We start from the raw sequence: 18,231 nt of genomic DNA on the forward strand, positions 1-18,231 counted from the left end.
AGGGAGGTGCCGTGGGGGGCCGGCGGCGGCGGGGTAGCGCCGTGCCCGCTCGGCGGCGGAGCCGCGGCCGCGGCGGCGCCCGTCAATTTCCAAGACTTTGGCAGGAGCCCGGGCAGGGGACGGGGGAACACGTGCTCCCGCTCCGCGCCGAGGGCAGGTAACCGCAGCCCCGCCGCGCCGCACCACCCGGGGGTCCCGGCGAGGCACTGAGGGGTGGGACGGGAAAGGCGGCAGCAAAGTTGGGCGAGCGGCAGCCGGAGCGCTCCGCGGACAGGGCCGGGCGCGGCGGGGCGAGCCGTGCCGGGGAACTTTCTGCAAAGTGGCCGGGCCGGGGTCGGCAGCGCTTCTCCCGGCGCCCGCAGCGGCACGACCGCAGCCCCCCGGCGGGGTCGCGGCGGGCAGGGGCCGCGGCGGCCGGGAGCGCGGGTCGGGGCAGCCGGTGCCCGGCCCCCCGGGCGAAGCAGCAGGTTATTTTTACCCGGTGGTATTTGCAGAATGTGCAGCTGATTTGCCATCCGGAGCCAGGAAGTTTCCCCCTTCCGCCTCCTTCCCCTTTCCCCCTTTCTTTCCCCCGTGCGCGGCGGGGTAGTGGCGGGCGGGGGGGACGGCCGAGCGGGGTGGCAGCGGGTGGGGGGCACGGGCCGGGACTCTCGGGGGAGCGGCTGCCCGCGCTGCAGGCTCTGGGGACGGGGAACAGGTGTCCGAGCCGTCACTCATTAGCCGGGCCGGTGGGGGGGCGCGGGGCGCGGACGGGGAAGGCGAGGAGCGGCGGCGTGCCGGGGCCCCGAGCGCCGCCGGCCGCGGAGCAGCAGTGGCGGGGAGCAGAGGAGGAGCGAGGGGCAGCCGGGGCGCGGGGCAGGGGCGGCCCGCAGCGGCGGGCGAGCTGTCAAGGGGCTCGGGCGGGACTGGCGCTGCCGCTCGCCGGCAGGCAACTTGCGCGGCAAACTTTGAGGGGTGGGCTGCGGCCCGAGGCCGCTCCGAATCACGGCGGGTCGGATCGATCGGCTCGAGCCCTCCTGCTCTTTGGGGTCGGAAAGGTGAAACTTGTCAGGAGCTGCGCGTCCACCTTGTGTGTGCCCCCTCCTGTCCGCGCTGCTCTGCACAGCGGGTCCTGGCAGCTCGCTCCCTGGAAGAGCAGTAGTAGCCCCTGTCTCTCCCAAAACTTCATTGATGAATTTATTTCCTCTATTGATTTGCTGACTGTCAGGGTGGTATAATTTCTTGCGAAGGTTTCGGACTTCTCATTTCAGAAGTCCTGCCTGCTTCCCATCTACCTTTTATCTGTGTGTCGCTGCCACCTTGTTAGCTACCCTAAAGGTGGCTTGGAAGAGTTTATGGGAGAATATTGTTGAACTTCAGTAATCAAGTTTCCAGATCTTATGCCTCCTGTTTAATTTATTAGACTAGTTATTTATTCTGTTGATGATAATCTGTTGCTGGTTTCTATGGAGATGTTAAACTGATCTCTTTCAGAAATCAAACTCCATATGCACTAAAACGTTTAAAGGAGCAGCGTCCCCTTTTGTTTTCAGACTTTGTACCTTTTCAGCGCTTTTACTGGGCTCCTGTATATTTTATATATTAAAGCCTGAAGTTGAAGCTTTGAGCAAGACAGAACTTATTATGGCTAACAGAAAGTCAGGGCTTTGATCCTTTTTTTTGCATCATCATTTAAAACAGATCATTTTTCCCCCCCCCATCACACAAGATAGCAGAACCCTTTCAAGATCAAAGCGTCCAGCTAAAAACTATTGTTAAAAAAAAAAAAAAAAAAAAGAGAGACAGTTAAATTAGGGGGATGTTTCCTTAATCTGCTTATTTTGTTCTAAAGGTTTTTTTTAGCTTTGTCAACACAACAACAACAGAAACTTGTGGCAACTATATTGTTATTCTTATACCTTCCAAGTCTTTTTAAAGTTAAAATAAGTTCAAAGTCAAATATCTCCAAAGATAAAGTGCTTGTTAGGGTGTTTTTATTACTTGGTTTCTAAATGTGGAAGGTCAGAATCCAGAAAGCTACTGCATTAGAGAAGGTTTTAATAGTCTTTGTCTCATCTTAATGAGAGAGCAATCTAAAAAACATTTTCCCTGCAACGTTTATAAATTATTTCAAAGAAGTCTCTCTGCATATAACTCAGTTTTCATTATTTCTTAACTTATCCATTGCATTATTACATGTGATTCAGTGTGATATCACTTTTAGAACTGAAGTAATTGAGGTGAGAATTTTTTTTATGCATAAAATTTGAGAAGTCCTGGTAAGCCGGTGTGTTGATTAGGTTGATGCATAGTGCACACCAGTTGTGGGTTTTTGCTCATCTTTGAGAGAAAAGTTCAAAGATTTGCAAAAAATATACTACCAACACAATGCATGTTTAACACAGTAAAAGAACCCCTTGTTGTACTTTCTTTTAGTGTATCTTCAAAATGTTTCCACTCCCTAAATCAGAGATGTTTTTCCTATTGGTGTACTTCTATACAGATCCTAAAAATAAAAGAATAATCCTAGACGAAATAGGGTATGTAACTCTTATTACTCATATATAATTTTGTGTGTATATACATTTATATTTCACATATATAGATATATATATATATATGCATACATACACATTTACGGAAAACATCAAGTGATTTATGGTCTGTCCATACTAGACTTAAATATTTTTTCCTTGTAAATTGTTTCCTTTTTTCTTTTTTTTTCCTCTGTGTATGTGTGTTTGTATGTGTGATTTGATGTGCAGGAGATCATTTAAAATTTTTTGTAAGTATTCTGTTTATTTGTTTGATTTGAATTGCAAACAGAATTGACTCTGACAAGTAAAAAGAAGAGGGGGAAAAAAGGAAACACTATGGCTTTAAACTCAGGAGTTTGCATATTCTCCTTGTATCTTTCCCCTTTGCTAATTATTGTGTTGTTTTCAGAGCAAATATGTCATATCCATGGCGACCAGGCAGGTTTATTGTCTTTCAGAAGCAATAGCTCACATAAGTAATTAATGACTTCTTTTTTTTTCCTCTGGCTTAGGTTAAACAGATCATTCAAGGAAAGTCATATCTCTCTCTCCTTCTCTCTCTTTTTTTTTTAGCCCAGTGACATAAGAACATGAGTTAGAACAAGAAAATACTTTAACCAAGAAGTCAACAGCTTATTTTTCCTCATTTCTTTTTAAAAGATCTAAGTGTCAGCTTTCCACACACATGACATTGTCATTCTTGCAGTTTCAGAGCGAAGCCTTTTTACAGGGGAAAGCCACTGAAAGCTGGAGTTAAGTTGGTGTTGTACAGCTGAGCAAAGTGTCTGTGGGTGCATGTGGCGGGATGTTCTTCTTGCTTAAGGGTTTTGCTGTGTACTGGGATACAAACGTTTCCCTCGCTTTTCCCCCCTCCCTTCAATTCTATCTGTATTAAAATCAGTGTTAAAATAAAGGTGTGTTTTTGTATCTTGCAGATTGTAATTCAAACAGTTTCCAGGAAAGAATTAGTAATTCATTTTTATATACAGCATATATACACACATGCTTGAGCTCCACCCAAAACAATCAAGTTAGCTGGAAAAAAAACCTTATTTCCTTTTTCTTTTCAAGCCCAAGCAAACTTGCACAGTAACTTTCAAAAGCTTATTAAAAATAGCCCCTCATTTTTGCAAGGAGTTTGCTGCAGGTATGAATCTTGTTCTTGCCCTTTCCAACTCTGTTTCTTCCTATTAAAGCTGAATTTGCTATCTGTCCAAGCCAGAGGCTGGTTATCCACTATGATTTACTGAGGTGATGGTTGCCCCCTCCTACACTCCCCCCAGCACCTTCACCCCCGTTTTGTTTTTGCTAATTTCATTTTCAGAAGGATTTATACACAGTCCAGCTATATAAATTCCTTGGGAGATAAAAGCGCCACACACTTCCATAAACAAAGGCTTTTACTTGCATCCTGTCTTCCTTTTTTTCTTAAAGTAAAAAGGAAAAAAAACCCTAAAAACAAAACCCCAAGCCATCTGATTGAAGCAGGTATCATAAATGCATGCTGGTAATGATTCTGTATTCCACAATGCTGCTACTTTAACTTCTAAAATATGTTTCCTTTCTGGTTTGTAACATTAATCAAAGAGCCACTTCCTTCCAAATTTCCACAGACTGGGGCTAATTAGAACCACTCGAATCATATTTTGTAAATTCCATGTGGATGTTACTTTAGGTTTCAAGATTGCTTCAGGTTTAGTCTGGCTAGGCACTCTTAAGGTTGGTTATTTTTATTAATGTCTCTGTCTCCCAAACCAATTCAGGGATTCTGTCCATTTATCCCAAATAGATTTGTGGGTTCACACACAGGGGTATGTCGGAAATAGGCATTGCAAGTAGGAAAAAGAAAAGCCGAGAAGGAAGGAGATTTTGCATTGTAGTTCCAAAGAGCAACAGAGAACCTCCTAAGTAACGTGAAGCTGAGGATTCAACAGACTTGATAATTGAGCCCTTAACCTTCTGATGTCTGTATCAGAAAAACAGAGTCTAGAAGAGGGAGACAAAGAATAAAAGCAAATACTGGGTAGGAGGAAGCTGGGGAGATGACTGAAATACTGAGGTATAGTTCAGGATATGTATAGATCAGTATTGTGATGTTTCCTTAAGCTCTGGTGAAACGTAGCTGGTTTAAAGGTGGCTTCGGAGAACCTGATGTTTCCAGTGCAGCCGAGAGGCTGGCGTTGCTCTGGTGCGTGCAGATGTAACTTGGAGAGACTTCTCTTGGAATTTGTGTTTATGTTTCCCTCTTTCCTTTTGTTTTTGAAGGACTGACTAGTGATTTTTTAAAAAGTCTTTATGGAAAGTTAAATAGCTAGAAGTTGGAAGTTTTCAGGTTGTGATTATCAGGCTGTGCTAAAGGGATTTGAATCTAACCACTTTGAACATCCGACAGGGTGACTGTTTCCATGCTCTGGTGTAGCGTTTCTCTCCCGTACATTTCTTGTACCTAAATAGGGTATCTAAGAAATAGGGGGCAGTTGGCTTGCACAGACATCTCAAAGTTAACTTGCTTTTGGTATATAAGACTGCAGCTTCAAAGAAAAGCAAGGGTGCATCATAAATTTTGCTAAAATTAATCAACCGTTTAAGAGCTCCACATTAACGAGGTTTTCCAGGCAAGCAGCTTTCTTTTCTTCCTCTTTTTCATTCAAAGTCTGAGAGGTTTGAGGTAGAGGCGGGGGGAACATGAGTAAGAAGAGGAAAAGAATGGAATTTGAGGAGAAATAGTAAAAACAAAAAAGGCTGGATTGTAGAATATAAATCCTCATGTGTCCTTGATCCATATTGTCAGGGGTTTTTTTGGTGGGTTTTTTTTTTTTTGGTTTTTTTTTTTGGTCGGATTTGTCCTGTGTGCCTTTGACGGAAAAGGCACGTAGAGAGAGAGAGAGAGAGAGAGCGCGACAGAGGGGGAGAGAGAGACGTGTCACTGCTTTGGAGCTCATTATCATTCTTAATAAGTCTTAAGGAATAAAGAGGAGCATTGAGTGTAAATGCTGGGTAATCCTAACACTCCTCAAGGTGAGAGGAGTCTCGAGGACACAGAGAAAGAGAGTGAGGAGGAGGGGGCTACTGTGGGAACAGGAGAGGAGCTGTGGATGGAGGTGGTTTCCAGGGGAGGGGGCCCATCCTGGCAGGGCTCGTGCCTCTGGGCCGCTCTGGGCTCGTTCCACAGGCCTGTGCTGGGGCAACTTGTCTCCAAGTTTGCGTCCCAGCGATCTCGCAGGTTTGCACTCGAGCAGCCCAGCTGCACCTCGGGCTGAAATGTTGGCCTGTAGCGGTGCCGTTCTCTGGCGGAGACGAGCTCGAGAGGAGCCGGCCTGCCAGGCTGTCAGCCCCGGCCGAGCAGGGGCAGCGGCCCGGGCGCGTGCTGCCTTTGCCGGGCTCCGCTTTGCGGGCTCCGCTTTGCGGGCTCCGCTTTGCGGGCTCCGCTTTGCCGGGCTCCGCTTCGCCGCCTGCTTCCTGGGCTCGGGGTCGCTTGTCAGTCGGTGCACCCTGTCCTTTGCTGCTTTCCGCGTCGCTCAGGCTGGATGTCTCAACTCCTGCTCGCCCGTTTCCTGAAGCGTCTCCCTGCGCGGCTCGGACACTAGGTGGCTTAAAGCACAGGCTCGGCTCCGCTCTGCTGGCAGCTGCCAGCGTTCATTCACTCTTTCTGGTGGGCTCCCTTATTCAAACTTCAGGCTGACAGCAAAACGTGGAGATGTCTTTGAATGTGGATTCAGATATCGCACGACCTCCTCGGCTGTGTGTTTGCAGTCGCATTCGGGGATATGAGCCCTTGGAGAAGGAAGAAAGAGGACATTGATGAAATTAATTCAGAGGCTGGGCTTCTTGCTTTGATGATAAGGAGTCAGGAACCTGCTGGTGTTGCTGAGTCCTTCCCTCTCCAGGCATATTTCACCATACCCATTCTAAAGGGTGTGTGTGTGTTCCTTTTGGAAAAAAGCATTTCAGGGTTGGCATCGCCCTTTTTACCGTACTGATGTGTAATGGAAGATGCTGAGCTTTCAGTGATGCCCACTGGCCCTTCTTTCTGGTCTCTTATCTCAACTCCAGTTGCAGGCAGAAGGGATTGCTGTAATTGGGAATTTGCCTAATGCATCCAAAGCCTAAAGAAGGGGAGTGGAATAGCACTTGAATATTTTCTATCCCTCCTGCAGTCTGTGTTGTCTCTCTGGTTCAGCCCTTAGCTTCTGGCTGAAGCAGGAGCTTTACCTTTTAAAAAATTATTCCACATACCTTGGAGCAGGTGGGAAGGAGGTGTGGATGCTGAGTTTTGATCAGTTGGCAGAAGCCAAATGCAGTGAGGTGGAAGTCTTGCTAAGTGCTGATTTTTCTGAGTCCAGGTGCTTGGCATCAAGTTAAAGTATTACATCGGTAACATTATTAGGTATTCAGTTATTGTAATATTATTAGGTATTAAGTTATTAGTAATGGAGCTCTAGAGCTTGCCTGTACTTGACAGAGAACTGCTAAGGAACTGTGTTAGGCCTGAATTTATCCTGGTTTCTCCAGCAGTGTCCTTCCAGCATGCCTAAGCCCTGATCTAGAGGGAGCAGGAGGAAACTTGAATGCCGTTTTTGTGCATCATCTGTTTTTTGAACTCTTTCCTGAGACAGCTAATGAATTGTAGCAAGGAGCTCCATTTCTTGTACAGAGGGATCTGCCTGCACCCCCTCTCTCTCCCTCTGTTGATGAGGTGTCAGCTAATACCTTTCACGCGTGATTGAGCTGGTCTAGAACAGGGCCTGGAGACAGAGGAGTCTGTGCTCACAGGGTTAGCTCCAGAGCCATCCAGTGCCGAGGCCTCGTGCATAACAACTGCTGTAGGAAAAGGCACAGCAGAGCTGTCAGTTCTTAGGGGGCTTTGGGGGCCTTTGGCTCCTTGCCTGCCATGGCGTTTTGGGGTAGTTTTCTCTCCAGAAGGTATCCTATTTTTGTTCTGCCACCAGTGACGCTGTTTTGAAACAACATTGGAAACAGCTCTCAGATTCTAAGCCATAGGGCTTGTCATTTCAATGACAATTCAACAAGTCATCTCAAAGTTGGTCTCTGAGGCTGCTCCTGATCCTTTTGTGTGTGAAGTCAGCTGGCAAGGTTGGTCTCAGTGCTGGGAGGGCAGCACAGTGTCACACATACCATCATCCATCAGACTTGGGAAGGAACAAGGCAGATGAACTCTACAGGTTTTTCAGGAAGTTTTTTGTTTTGGATGCCGTTCTTTGAAAGAAGAGTGGGAACTGGAAAACTTAAGAGAGAGAGTCCCTTGATGGTCTGTTGCTAAGAGTGTGACCCAAGCATGAGTTTGACTGCTGGGCTTGGAGAACAGTCGACTGGAAAATGCATCCTAAAAGTACAAGATAGCCTGGTTCTGATCCCTGCCTGTATTTGAAGGTGGGGGTGGCAGTTGACTTTCACTTATATAAGCCAGTTTATTTATTTCCTGGTTTTGCTTCTGCTTCCAGTAGCAAAGGTACTGGGACATTTTATTCCTAAGCAGTATGAACAGCCAGCCCTACACCTTTCCCAGTGTGGACAGGCAGAGCTTTCTAAATAAGAAGACGTGAATGTACCTGGCATAAATGCAAACTGAGCGATGTGATCACAGCCTGTGGCCTCGAGGTATCTCCCTCCTGCCCCACTCAGCCCATCCCCATGCCAGGAAGAGTGAGGGCTGCACAGAACCACGCTTGCCTGCGTGGAGCATGATGAGGCTGGCAGAGCAGTTGGGAGGCTGGCAAACAGCTCCCAGGCTGGCTGCCTCCCCATGGGAGCTGTGTCTGCAGAACATCCTCTCCAGAGGGCTGCTGGTGAGGAGCCCCTCCCTCCACCAGTGCCTCAGGCTGGTCCAGCTTTATAGAGGGGAGCAGTGTCCTTTCACACTAGTGAGCCAGCAGAATCTCTCCCAGGGGTTATTGTAACCTCTCAGCAGCGATTTGCAAACAGGCATTCGGAGATAAAGTCTTGCTGCCGAGCTCAGGGCCAGTAGGGCAGATAAGAAATGCGGCAGGTTTATGAAAGGGAAGGTGTATGAAATGCAGCCTGCATCTCCCATTTCACTGCACTATGCCAAAACACACAGTTTCTTATTTCAGTCACTGTGATCTTTCAAGGAGGTTAATTTCCATGACGAACTCTGGGCCACGTGCTTGGAGGATTTATCTAATTAGACTGACACTTTTCTTTTTTAAAAAAGAAAATTAAGCTGCACCTTGGAGGACTTAAGTATTTTAAACTGTGGGAGCAGCAGTGTGATCCCTGCTCACAGAGTAGGGAGAGAGGAAATTTCCCCTTTTCCAGTCTGCTGTTTAAGACTTCACCAAAGATCCCCATTTACCTAATTTTCTTACTTGGTGGCTGGGTCCTGAAGAGTATTTTATCCTGCCTGAGTCCCTAAAGCCTCAGCTGGCTCTTTAACTCATGTAAACCATTGGTGTTCTGGGCTGTTACGTATTCAGGATGGAGCAGAGGGTAAAGGAGAGACCTACTTATGCTCCTTAGCCATGCCCTAGAAAAGCTGCATCCTCCCAGGACAGTGAATGGTGTGCTTGAAGCCATATACCAAGGTAGGTATATGTCCCTGTCACCATGCTTGTGCACCTCATGTTCCTGAGTGCGTGTGCTGTGGAAGCTGGTGTGACTGTCCTTGTCTTATCTGTGGTCACAAAGAATAGTGAGTCCCAGGAGAACCCTCTAGCCCTTCATCCAGCCTTGTTGCAGTCTGATCATGTTTGGACTTCCTGCTAGAAATGCCTTTCAGACAAGAGCTGGGACTGGGACCATGCTGTAATGAAACTAGAGGATCTTAGGTTAAGGCAGTTCATGCAGGCAGGTCCCGTGCTTCCCTCGGGCTGGCTATCTTTCACACTTGCAGGCACAGTGGATGATGCTGGTTTTGTTCCCATCAGAGGGCTCCTGGAGTCCCATTCACGCTCTCTGCCTGCTGCTTTCCCATTATTTGGCAGCTCCTTGTGTTCCTGTGTGTGAATCCAGGTTCAGATCACTTCAGGTCTGGTACTGCTGCAGCTGTTTGTCCTAGTAAAGGAGATGGAAGGAACATTTTCTCAGGGCACCATATTTGCTGCACTAAACTCAGACAACTCAGACCACATTGTCTTGCAGCCCAGGCTGGAACATCTGTGGGAGGGAAGTGTCCACGCAAAAGGGGCAGCATAAGAGTAGCCTTGTGACCTCTGGTGATAATACATTGAATCCCGTGGAGCTGTTCACGGTGCAAGACTGCACAGAGTGAGAAAAATACAGCAGCCTCATTCAAGGAGATGGTCACTGGGCATTCCGCAGTCCCCAGCTGGTACACTGAGGAATCTGTAGTGGATTGAACCTGAGATTTAATTTTAATTTGTGTTTGGTGAATAAAGGAGCAAAAATAGATATTTCCTTTCCACCCATCCCACCCCACCCCCCCCTCCAAGCAAAAGCAAAAGAGAAAGAAAAATAATAAAACCTGCCAGGCACTCTGAGGGCTAACCAATAGGAGCTCTGTTGGCTGGGGAGCAATCGTTCTGGCTTGGTCAGCCATCCCTAACAAGTTACGGGTTGTATAAACTCCCAGCTTACAGCTGTAAATTTACTCAATTTTGAATACAGCCACAAGCTGGCTCAGCAGGATCTGAAACTGTCTGCTCCAGTAGTCCTGCTATGCTCGAAATTCACATTTGGGGGGCCCCTGCTTTAGACGCATGGAGCTGTGGAGGGCCAGATCACGGGCTGCATCCCACGCAGCTCCAGCCTGAAAGGAACCTCTCCAGTATAAACCATGATGTTAATTTATCCTTCCCTGGCACTTTGCTTCCTTGCCTTGGGTGAATGCCTCTTGATCTCCATAGCTGCAGGTCACTGCCCTGTGCCTTTTCTGTCCCTCACCTTGAGATGGGGAGCTTGGTCCAAGATAGATTCCCTTGCAGAGTGTTTGCAAAACACCTCCTGGAGCAGAAGTGCCATCTCTGGTGGATGCTGTCTAGATGGAGGGGATTTGATCCATACACCGTCCTGGGCCCTTCCTGCAGTGTCTCCTCAGTCCTTGCTGAGGTGAGTCAGTGGGTATTTGCTTGAGTGACTGAGAGTAAAAGGAGAGCTCTGACTTCAGGGTTTGTTGCTGCAGAAGTGACTGATCTCTCTGAGCACCTGTAGTGTTGCAACATTGGATACTCCTAGATAGCTGAACTTTTGGCTTATATTTGAGGCACTGAATCCTGCCACAAACAGCAGCATGCTATTTATATTGAAAGAGAATTTAGCCCAGTCACGCAGTTAACTTTGGCTACCTCTTACATGTTCAGAAATTGGACAGTTTATAGCAGTGTAGAGAAAGAGGGACATACTCACCTGAGCCCACGTGTCCTCTTACCTCTGACTAAATTTCCTCATGTTTCTAATGGGGAAGCATTTTGCCTTGGAATGAGACATCAAGTGTTGTCATGTTACTCTCACTGACACCTTGGTCTTCAGCAAAAGTGAGGTGATATTTTCTGTTACCTGGAATGGACTTGGAAGGTAGAGATGGCTTGAGGGATGACCAGCTGCAGAGCTCCTCAACATGCACCTGACAGCCTCTGCCCTGGGGTGCTGCCTGGCTCTGAACCAGCTCATGTCCATCTTCACTGGAGCAGAATGGTGATGGCAGAGGTTGTGGGGATAGTGTGGTTCCAAACACAGCAAGTGTTCACTCCTGAATTGAGCTCCCTACAAATAAATTAAAAGGAGTAGTGGCAAGTCAAAGATCCAAGAGAGGTTTCCTCTCCTGTCTTCCTTATCTCTGCTGTGGAGTTGTGCTGGCTCTGCCTCTGGCTCCTGAAGGGTTAAGGTGACTCATGCCCCTCTCACCAGATATGCTGGCAGGAACGATTCATCCCAGCCACTAATTGGTGGTGTTTGCTCTGCACTTTCTCGCTCTGGTTTTGATGAAAACATTTAACCAGGAGCTTAGTGTGCAGAGCTCCAGCTGACAGCACTGGGCTGGCTTTACCAAGTTGTCCTTGCTGTGTGTAAATTCAGCAGTCAGGCGTAGAGGTGGCGGGGGAGGACAAACATGCCTAGCATCACGGCTCCTGGCCCCGTGGTTCCACTCCTCAGCATGCCTATGGGAATCTTTGGGCTCCAGACCCATATCTGCTCTAGTCTGCAGGTGCCTTTCTGTACCTAGACAGCTGTTGGCATTGGAAGCCAGTTCAGAGTCTTGGGACAAGGCTGCAGAGGTGGGAAGAGAGGTCCTGATAGGTTTCATAGGGCCTGGTCTTACCTGAGAGCAGGGGTACGACTCGGTAGAGCTTGGGACATCTGTTCCCAGCACCATCTGGCTGCAGTCCAGGGGGATTCTTCCCCAGAAAACAGGCTCTGACAGGCCCTGTGCCAGAGTGGTGAAGCTACTGGTTCTATTATGTGAAGATGACCTAATCATTCTTTCCTATGCCACTTAGAAGCTTGTGCAGGACTTCCCCAACACAGTCTTGCATTTAGGTAATAATCACCTGCTCATCTATAGGTTTTTCTAAGGGGCTTCATGTGGAGAAGTCTGAGATGGTTTTAATTTTTGCCTTGCAAGTGACAGAGAAGTTGCCATGTCCTTATGGAGTTAGTCCTGAGAGTGGACATGTCCAAGCTCCTACATTCCTGCGTCACAGAACCTGTAGGCAGCTGCAGAAACTGAAACATTCCCCAGGGGAGATGCCAGTTTGTCTGTGCTGCTGCTGGAAAATGCATTCAAATTTCTGCCCAAACAGGAGATTGTGACGTGCAAGAAATTCATCTCACCCATCAGGGCTGCCAGTGCTCTGATATTTCTGTACTTTTCTCTCCTTATCTCTGGTGATCTACCCTATGAACAGCAAAACAAATCCAGATGGGAAAATTTATAAACCAGAAAATCTGGATTCCCTGTTCCTGGAAAAGCATGATCCCTTGTTCTCAGCCGCCTCCGTGTGTCATGGGGTCTGCCATGAAGAGATGCCAGAACTGTTGCAAAAGGCCAGGCCTGTGTCTGCCTTAAGGAAACTGAGCAAGCAACGTAGTACCCTGTGTGAGTGTGGGTTTCCAAAGGAGATGTGCTGCTCTGGGCAAGCAGGATGGCAGGATTTGCCCTCGTGAGAGTTGTTCAACAAAGGAACTTGTTGTCTTTCTGTCCATTTCAAGACCTTGCTCACATCACGCTGAACTGATTATGTCTTTTGAGGGAAATTTTCTGCCTCTTCCCTCTCCCTGACTGTTGATAGTCTGGAACTAAATACATATGTCTCATTAAACACAAAAGGAGCCATGCCAGGCCACCACTGCACAATGTGCTGCCTGTTATCAGCCTGGAGAAAAGGAGCAAACAGGTGTAGGATAACAGTGCAACTGAGAGAGACCAAAGTGCATCATAAAATAAACAAACAGCCAGTGCTCCAGCACCCCCAAATGCACCGTGTAGTTCCAAGGGTCTGCAGTGTGCTTTAGAACATGATCTGGGCAAGTACCCGCTTGGGGCATCCTTTAATTTGCAGCCAGAAATGGGTTGATAATTTTCTGCATCATAGGGGTGTCTGGAAGCCCCGTGCCCCTTCTGTTGTGCTTGGGGCCACAGGAGCAATGGGAGCTCCTTGCCTCCAGAGCTTGCAGTGCTGGGGAAAGAGGCTGCTTACACGACTGACCAGCTGTGGGTCTGACCTGGGTCGTGAAATCAAAAAAAGCAGGCCTGGATGAAGGAGGCATCTGAGCCTTCCCTTACCAAAAGTAAAGGCTGTAACTTTTTACTCTGACCTTCACAACCTTCACCGTTCTCAGGGAAGAGCCCAGTCTCTGTGGTGTGACAGTCTTTCCTCCTAAGATTTCTTAGGTGAGGATATTTGTGCCAGCATTTTATTTAATTTCTTTGCACCTCTTCGTGCTATGTGAATCTTGTGTTGTCCCTTGTGCTTAGGGCTGGCAGAGCTTGCAGTGGTGCTGCTGGTATTTTTTGTTGCATTTAGTGAAGCAGTGGCTTGGCTTACTGTACCCCAGCAGCAGCCAGCGCTTTAATGACTCAGGCCCTGGAATTATGCTTACCCAACAATACCTTTTGTCCTTTGCCCAAAACTTCTGGCCAAGAAAAAGGGAAAAAGGAGGAGGGAGAAAAGAAAGAAAAGATAAAATTCTGCATTTAGTTGTCCTTTCATCACAGGTGGTGCCAGTTGGTTTTTGCTTTATTTGTACAGGGTGGGGAAAAGAGAAAAAGAAAACAAGGTGGAACTCGGACAAGGCCCAGGAAATGTTTGAACCTGACAACAAACTTCCTTTGTTCAGGGGAGCAGGGGAAAGAGAACAGAAAAAAGGGACAGAAGACCAGTTGAAACCAACCTTAGCCCTGTGCTCTTGGGCAGGTTTCTTTTTCCTACTCTTTGTTGTTTGGGGTCTTTTGTATTGCTTGGCGTCTTGTGATAATTTTATTTGCACAAGGGCTTTTGTGTACTGCCTTCTAGAAGGTGGACAGATGAAAGGTTTCCTAGGGACACATTTGTTATTTGGATGGGGAGGATTTGTCAGTTGTTCTGTCATTTATCTATCATTATCTATCATTTATTCAAGCTTGGCATGATCCTTCTCCTCCAGCCATGAAGATCAAGATGGCTAGAGGGAAAGCATGAAGGACCATGCTTCTCAGGAGGAGAGACAGATGAGCAGTTTAGGGGATAGGCAGACAAATCCTGATTAAAATGCAGGAACCAGAGGGTTTAGTTGAGGAGAAAACGAAGAGAACCAAGAGGGCAGCTGTTAGGTATACTGCCTAGGGGACCCCCTAGTGCCGCATCACAGACCACCCTTTTTTCCAGGTTGGCACAAAATCTCTTAATGAATCATCTTGCAGTGTTATTCTTCAAAAAGAAGAATTGGGAGTTGTGAGATAGCTGCCAAGAGGCACTGGAAATTAATCTGCTGCTGTGTGGGACAAAATGGATTCTGGTGGGGTTGGGTTCAGCAGGGCCATTACAGGCAGTTCATTGGTGGCACAGTATGGTATGATCAGGGCCAGACAGCACTCTTGGAACTTGGTTGGAGCACGCAGAAGTGTTTTTCCATCCAAACAGGTGATGACAACTCTCTCTGTCAGGCACCTGGCAGTCCACATGTGTTACAGCTGGCCTGGGCTGGGGTGACACTCAAGGGATCTTTTTCTCTCAGGAGATGCCCCTCCTTAGGAGGCTGCCCGGTACCTTCCCAAATTGCCCTGTACTTCTCAGCTGTTGACTGTGCAGTGTTGTAGTGGTCTGGTAATGCTGGAATGGCTGGGTAGCAAGGAGACTGGGATGAAAGGCTGTTCAGTCCTTTCTTGCCGAGCTTAGAAATATGTTACACAATGCTCAGTTAATCTCTGTTGTCTCATTTGGGCATCACAAAACTTTGTGTCAAAATGAGTGAGCAAAGTTGTGGATATCACCTATATTGCAGATGCTGGCCATGCTCTCCAAAGAAAGATTATAAATATTTTGATATGGCTTAAAGCAGGGAGGTGTCCAACTTCCAGTATACAAAAAAGGAAGAAAGAGGAGCCAAGAATGAAAGTCACTCTCTGGAGCTGGGCTGATGTGGGACTTCCCTGCAGTGTCCTGTGGAAGACTTTTCTATTCTTTTGATAATGGCCAAATCACTGCCATGCTTACTATGTTAAAGCATCGAGAGATGCTGTCAATTAAAAACTTGCCCTGATGCAGGGGAAATGGATTCCCTGAATTGTATTAGTAGGAACGTGGGCCTTTCTTTCCAGCGCAGGCTCCCTCTGAGTTTCATCAGACAGCCCTGGACCTGCTCTTTTCCTGACTTTACCTCCAAGCCTGGGCTGCAGGACACAATCCCAGTCAACTCGAGAGCAGAATCTGAATTTAGTGAGCCCAGTGAAAGCTGGAATACTTCCACTACAAAATAGGCTATTCCAGTTTTACACCAAGAGCAGCTGCATTCTGACTTTGGTCCTCAGTCTTTGCCTTAGTTATCTGTACAGTGGAGATAATAAAACTTGCCTGAAACACGGCTTGTAGCTGAGAATTAAGGAACAGTTTCCAGAGCCAGTTTGAAGGCAGCTGTAGAACACAGGCTGTATTTTTGGTGCTAGTGTATTTGTCTGGAGTTTAGAAATTAGGGCTCGAGTGGGACTAAGAAAGGCAGGTGAACACACTTGCTGTACTTTCTCCTCAGGGATGTTCCAGGGAAACTTGCCCAGGGGTCCCAGGGAAAGAGGCTGGTACTGGGGTGCTGGCAGCAGGAGTGGCAGTGGCCAGTGAGCAGCTTTTCTGCCGTCCATTCCAAGCACAGGAAGGACTGTGGGGAATGATTTCAAAGCCACCACTATGGAGATTAAGGGGATGAGAATGTAAATCTCAAGTAAAAAGGTAATTGAATGTAATAGCAAACACTGCTCGGTCTATGTTAATTTTAGCTCTTCCCCTGGATACAAGGCGCTGTATTAGTGTTTTATTACCATTTTGTTTGCACTAATAAAATAGTAAAATTTATTTCAAGGAAGTTGAAGGATGGTTTTACAATGCAAATTTGAAGAAATTGGACTTTTCATTTACACCACTGCTATTTTAAACCCTGAAGGGTGTAAATTAGCCTTCTGTGCCTGGGTGAAATCCACTGCTTCCACAAGCAGGGGGAGGATTTGGTGTGGGGGAGAAGAGAACAAAACCACATCATCTGAATATTTCAGAGAGACAGAGATATCTGATGAGGAGAGAGAGAAAAAAAATCTTGACTGCCTGTGCCCGTTGAGTGGAAAGGCTGGAGCAGAGTGGGAAGAGCTATTGAGAAGCTGGTTTATGCTGGTGAGCAGCTTCAGCTGCCGTAAGCATCAGGAAAGGGCAGAGCAGGGCACGGAGGTTCAGTGGACATGCCCTGCCCTGTGCTGGCCATGAGGTTCCTCTGTCTGGTGAAGTTGGTGCAGCAGCTGGGGCTCATCTGATTGCCAGGTCCCGTCAGTGACAGATGGTTCCCAGAAGCGTGAAAGCAGGCTTTGCCTTCTGGCCCAGGGGACCCACACTTGCCATGCTGCCTGTACCTGTACCTCTGTCTTGCCTCCTGTCTCTGTGTCCCTGTCACAGCCCAGCCTGTCTGGCTGCCTGGTCCTGCTGGCTCTACTTCCCACTGAGTCACCGTGCTGCCAGAGAAGGTGCCTACAGCCCAAGAGACTGTTCAGTGACCTCCTCCTTCACCCAGAACTCCTCTGTGGCATGAAATAGCAAGGGATGGGCTGATTATCTGGTCCCTTTCACCTTTGTGAAGTTGTTTATAACAGTGCTGTTCTCATCACACTTTTGCCAGCTCTTGGCCTTGACATAAATGGATGCTATAAAGGCTGAGCCACACAGAATCGGGTCCAAAGAGCCTTTTTTGGTTCCAAAGGTCCTGCACTGAGCTGACCATATATCTCCTGGAGGGGGGTGCCTCAGGGTGTAGAAGCATCCAAACACAGCAGCTTTCTTAGACTTATACTGAGTTTCTGCAACAGGTCTGAAAATCTCATGGGGTAACTTTGAGGGCTTCATTCTCCTTGTGCAAAGGAAGATGTGGAACAGGAGTTGTAACATCCCTTTTTTCAAATCCCAGAGGTTCCATTCCCCTGCTGAGGAAGGCTCTGAGTTATTGTTTTATAGTCATATTTACCTTGCATATACCTCAGTCCTCACACAATACTAGTGTTGAAGGGAGCCGTGCTGAGTTTCTTCTGTATGGGAGAACCAAGATATTTTTTCCTAATCTTATGTGAAATTGTACATTTGTCCATTGTCTTGAGATGGTTGCTTGAAGCAAGTCTGTATATTGTATTATGTACCTCTCCAACCCACATCAGGCTTTTTACAGTGACAGAGGTACTGATTTGGGTATGAAGCCTTCAGAGAGCCCTGAAGGGGCTATCCAGCAGGCTGATGGGCACTCAAGCCCTGCTGTTCCTAGGCAGTTTCTTTCCAGCAGTGTTAGTGGTTATGCAGCCAGCCCAGTCACCCTGCTGTGGGCTGCTCAGGTTTGGTGTCTGGCTGCCTGGTCTGGCTGCTGCCCTGCATTCTTGGCCAAGTGGTACTGAGTGAACTGGAGAAGAAAAACCTGCTCCAGTGATCTGATTTTGCAGAGAGGTAGATCTCCCAGCCCTCCCTTGGACTATGAATATCATCTGTTAATTTTATCCTCAGGAGGCCTTTCAGGAGAGAAGCCACTGTTTACCCCATGCGGTGGCTGGATGGGGCTTTGGTTTGTTACTATTTATGGTCTAGATAGCAGCAAATCTGCTGAGAAAGTTGAGGCCAGGCTCCAGGTCCTTTGTTCAGCTGTGCCACTTCTTCCAGTGTCTGGGCATTAAAGAAAGCTTTCAAAAGTTTAACCCTCTTGCAGGTTCAGCTTACAGCACAGTCTCCAGCCATGGGTGGTATCAGGCAGCCCTCTTAAACTCCCTGCCCTTCTTCTTTGGTGGGTGTAGCAGAGGCTGAGCCAAGACTGAGGGCGTTACCAAAGAAAGCAAAGACATACTTTTGGCATTGAAATGGTTTCCTATTCCAGGCAAGTCTGGGGAGCAGCTTGGTTGTGTACCCAAGGATTTAAACAGTGCATTAAGCAGAGGGGTTACACTCTGGGTGGATTTCAATCAAAAACTATAATTACATCAAATAGCAAACGGAAATGTAAAAAGGGGATTACTGACTCGACCCTGAGTGCTGTTGGCTGCTGAACCTGCTCCATTATTTACAACCCCTCTATT

The 18,231-nt window shown here is 47.4% G+C and overlaps 1 protein-coding gene across 10 annotated transcripts in view; it reads left to right on the plus strand.

Annotated features, from left to right (window-relative positions):
* CASZ1 (castor zinc finger 1) overlaps nucleotides 1-18,231 on the plus strand; it is a 190,033-nt gene that overhangs the window by 693 nt on the left and 171,109 nt on the right. For 4 of the 10 annotated variants that reach the window (XM_039727528.1, XM_039727529.1, XM_039727534.1 and 1 more), the window contains exon 1: nucleotides 7-157. The exons of the other annotated variants lie outside the window; for them this stretch is intronic. The gene's annotated coding sequence lies outside the window, so the exon portion shown is untranslated. Of the gene's footprint in view, nucleotides 1-6; nucleotides 158-18,231 lie in introns of those variants that run through there. 10 annotated transcript variants of the gene reach the window in all.

This window comes from Passer montanus, unplaced genomic scaffold, assembly GCF_014805655.1.
Source record: "Passer montanus isolate IOZ18808 unplaced genomic scaffold, ASM1480565v1 scaffold62, whole genome shotgun sequence".
NCBI lineage: Eukaryota > Metazoa > Chordata > Aves > Passeriformes > Passeridae > Passer > Passer montanus.